The sequence below is a fragment of the Pistacia vera genome, unplaced genomic scaffold (assembly GCF_008641045.1).
Source record: "Pistacia vera cultivar Batoury unplaced genomic scaffold, PisVer_v2 Contig1029, whole genome shotgun sequence".
Taxonomy (NCBI): Eukaryota; Viridiplantae; Streptophyta; class Magnoliopsida; order Sapindales; family Anacardiaceae; genus Pistacia; species Pistacia vera.
This window is the reverse complement of record NW_022195060.1, coordinates 71,903-76,622: the sequence shown is the minus strand read 5'-3', so window position 1 is coordinate 76,622 and position 4,720 is coordinate 71,903.

Here is a 4,720-nt window from a genome sequence, read left to right as displayed (position 1 = left end):
CCCTCTATCTTTCTGGACTTATGTAAAACAAAGAGATTAGGAATTGAATTTTCCATTGATAAGGGAAACCTTTTAGGTTCGAGTAGGTATACTGTTCATTTTTCCTTGTTAATTAAAATTGTTTTTACTTGATGTCAAGAACTCAAAGCTTCTCAAGACATTTGTAGATGCTCTATTCATGGTGAATTTTGGATGAAGAAAATGTGGACCTTGTAGCTAGTCTACTCTTTCAAGGTCCAGGCATAGATCTCTTAAGAATGTGTATCAAGTGCTTCTACCCTTAGACGCTGAAGAAAATTCTATTAATTTACTTCATTTAGTGTGCTATTATAGTACCATTATGACCATTTTATGTAGAAATTACAGTGCATAACTTCGGTACTCCAAGATGGCTTTTGCTAATTGCTAGATTTTTACCTTTGTTAATTGTTTTCTCATGGGATAGTGTCCTTTGCTAAAAAATTTCTCAGTCAGCATTAGAGTTGCATATGCACGGAAGATATCTTTATGGATCTGTGAATTTATAAAATCGGCATGTCATTTTCAACCCGTACATCGTTGTTGTGTAATGGATGTCTTCAATATTTGTGTTTATAAACAATTAGCCTGATGTCAATTTAGTGTACGATCGAATTGCAGGCTCTGTATGATTGGATGAATTATATATACTTGAATACTTAATTGTGTAGTTTCTTCATTTCAGCACGCATCAGATTACTTATCTCAACAGATGAAGAATACAGATGGTTTGCTACATTTGTATGCTTATTGGGCTCGTTTGGAGCTAAATTTGGCTGCAGCTCTGGGTGTTTGGGAGAGCCTGGTTAAGATATGGTTTGGCCCATTCATCATTTTCTCTTTCTTATCCTGTATAGTTCAATATGATTGATTTATGATTCATCTTTGTATTTTTTCTATATAACTGGCTTTTTGTCTGTGTAGTAGGTCAATGTTGGAAGCCTAGCAAGGTTATATAGCTATGGAAATTGAATTGGGACATTTAAATGAAGCTAGGTCCATCTACAGAAGATGTTACAGTAAAAGATTTAGTGGGACCGCTTCAGAGGTATAATTCTTTTAGTTTACTTGCTTTCTATTATTCTAGATTGATTTATGGAAAGAATTTGAATTTGAATGTTTCTACACTGGTTTTTTCCTAATTTTTTTTTTTTAAATTGTTGCTTTTAGTAGTATATGATGCAACTTTATTTAATCAATTGATATTTTTCATCTGCAATGCACACATTTCTTTCTTTATTCGCTTTTTGCAGCTGATGGAAGTTGAAACCAGACAAATGGCTTAAGTCAAGGATGTTAAATGTTGTTTATCAAGTAGGGCAATTTATGGAGATCTTTTGAACTCTTAATATAGAATCATGCTCTACAGCTGAGAATATTTTTAGAGAGTAGCCTTGCAATAGGTCAGCCTGTTACTGGGCACCAGAATCACAATGGTTTAATATGTCATTTTGAATAATTTTTCCAAATCATATGTAAATGATATATGACAGTATCTATAGGGGTCATGCTAGTTGAAAATCCATGACGTTTATCTTTTTAACTTTAAACTTTGGAGTTACTGATACTCTGATAAAATTATGGCATATATGAAGTAATCACATTTAAACCATAGGTAGTGGAGTATTTTTTGAAACCCAATAGGCTGATATAAGGGTAGACTAGGACACCCTAGCTTTCCTTATTTACAAAAATTGTACCCATTGTTATTCAGAGATAAAAGTTTACTTTCTTTTAAGTGTGAAACTTGTCAACTTGCAAAATACACCAAGTCTATTTATCTAGCTCATAAATATAGGAGTTCCGGGCTTTTTTAATAATTCATAGTGATATTTTGGGGTTATCTAGAGTTACAAAAATTGTAGGGTCTAAGTGGTTCATGACGTTTATTGATGATCACACTAGAGTATGTTGGGTATACTTGAAGAAAAACAAGTTTGAAGCAGGTCAGTTGTTCAAAAGGACTGCCTAGACAGTTGTTTGTTAATCTAGTTTCCAAGTTGGGAATGATAAATATCTATTCACCAGCTTGAGGGGGAGTGTAGGATTTCTAGATTAGAATATGATCAATTTAAGAGTTATCTAAGTCTTATCTAGTTTAAGAGAATGAAATAAAAAGATTATTAGGATTTGTTTTCTCCTGATTTCATGTTTAAATCTCTCTATATGAGATTTAGGCCAGTTTGGTTTGTAATTCAAAAATAATTTTAAAAAACTAAGTTACAATTAAAAATTTCAAAGTTTTATCTCTAAATTTTAAATATTTGAAAATATATTTTGTATTTTAAATCTCTTTATGAGATTAGGGCCAGTTTGGTTTGTGATTCAAAAATAATTTTAAAAAACTAAGTTACAATTAAAAATTTTAAAATCTTTATCTCAATATTTTAAATATTTAAAAATATATCTGGTATTAAAAATTGTTTTGAAGTTAAAAACTATATAAAGACTGAGAAATGATATTTTTCTTGTTTTCTAATTTTACACTAATTTTTAGGATTATATGCAAAATCATTGTTTTTTAAAACATTTCAACTTATTTTAATAAAAACTATTTTCACAAAATTCCTTATATTCCTTGTTTTCGAAAATAAAACACTATTTAAAATTTATAACAAATAGGCTCTTATTTAGATTATAAACTTTTATATGTATTTATATTATATTTATGGTTGTGATTGTGGCTGTTCAACTCACGAGATTGTGTTAAATTTTAAGTATGGTTGTTGAACGCTTAACTATCAATTTAAGCTTTTAAGTCAAGTTGTTACGTAAAATTGTTAAAGATGTTACTGAATTATGATACATCTGCTTGGTCTTTATTGAATGTATGCAATCCTTGCTATTTTAACTTAATGCGTAAAGATGCTTGTCTTTGTTCCCTTTCTCAGATTACACCCTGTTTGGAAGAGCTGCAACTATTTAGGTTACAGCACGAAGCCAAATCTGTTCCTGACCTAATAGATCAGAAAGAGAAGTCGCATAAGAAAAGTGTTAGTGGAAAGAGTAAAACAAATTCAAACATGACTGACGAACAGTCTCCAGCTAAGCAGCAGAAAAATACTGCCCAAAACCCAAACAAAGTGCATAGGAAAGAAAAGGGACGAGCACAGAACTTAGCCGAAAAAAACGAAGTAGAAGAAGCAAAACCCAAGTTTGAAGAGCAGCCAAATGACCAACACATCAAAGACTCCACCACTAGAATAGCCGAAGGATACATTGACGAGTGTACAGCATTTTTATCAAACCTTAACTTCAGGGCAAGTAGAGATTCTCTCGCACTTCAGAGAGAGATTGCTTTTTATTCTTTTTTAATGTTGGATAGGCAAATACAGAGAGATAATTCTGATGGTTTTAAATTTTTTTAAGGCAACTTCTGAAGATCTGAAAAAATTCTTTAGCGATGTTGGTGGGGTTGAATCTGTTCGAATTCTGCAGGATAAGTTCACCAGAAAGTCAAGGGTATGATTCTGTTTCTCTCATTCATTATTTGTCAATGTTCTTTGTGCTTTATGCTTCAAATGAAAAAGGGGAAGCTATCCACTGGACCTTCCATGTGCACATCAGTCTTATAGTCAAATCCTTATTTAACATTGCTTGACCTTTAAACTTCAACATATATATGCATAATGTGGACTATACCACAGAAATTACCCCTAAGAAACTAATTTTAATAAAGTTAGGAGATCAGCATGGCTGATGCTTCAGGGAGATTGAAACTGCTAAATGTAGTGTATTCTCTTTGATCAAATTTCTCAAGGGTGCTCACTGAAACATCAATATGATTTCTTCTTTTCATGCTGTCAATCAATCATTTAGTTCTTACGCTTTTGGTTTTAAGATGAATGTCTTTTCCAAAGACGATTACGTAGTCTCAAATAAACCTGCAGAAGGGTTGAATTCCATAATTATGGTAAAATTGCTTAATTTTCTAAGTATTGAATTCCATAATTATGGTAAAATTGCTTAATTTTCTAAGTATAAAGAGTCTAACTCTCTAAGAGCATATTTTTTCATTTTGATGGCAAGTGATATTCTTAGGAGACTCAACCATAGTCCCATACAGATTTACCCATATTCCAGCTTGCCCTATGTTTGGAACCGTTGCATACTAATTTATAATATCCTCTGGTTGATTTTTGAAGGGCCTGGCATATGTGGATTTTGTTGATGATGCACACCTTACTGCAGCTTTCGGAAAGAACAAAGAAATGTTTTTGGGAAGAAGATAAGCATTGCAAGATCAAATCCGAAGCAAAAGAGAAAGGATTCTGCTCGTCATGGGGCCTCTGGAGAACATGGTAGTCTAAGTGGAATTAGGTTTTATCTTTGTTATTACTTTTGTGTGTGTGTGTGTGTTTGTGTGCAATGCAGTCTATAGACGTTTGCATGTTTGTGTTTCCCACTTCTACATTTTATTTTCTTACTCCTTTGCGTTAAATGCCAGCACAAAGTAGTAATCAGATTTTCAAGGAGTCTAGAGCGCCACACTATGCTGCTAATGAACATAGTGATAACATTCAGCTGAAGAGGAGGAACACATTTGCAATGCCAAGGAATGTCATACCACTTGGTGTGCCCTCGACAAATCCAAAATCCGAGGAAGTGGAAGATGATAAGCTGAAGTCAAATAATGAGTTCAGAGAAATGTTCCTTAAGAAGTGAGGTTTGTTCTTGAGGTTATATGTTAATTAGAATAGCA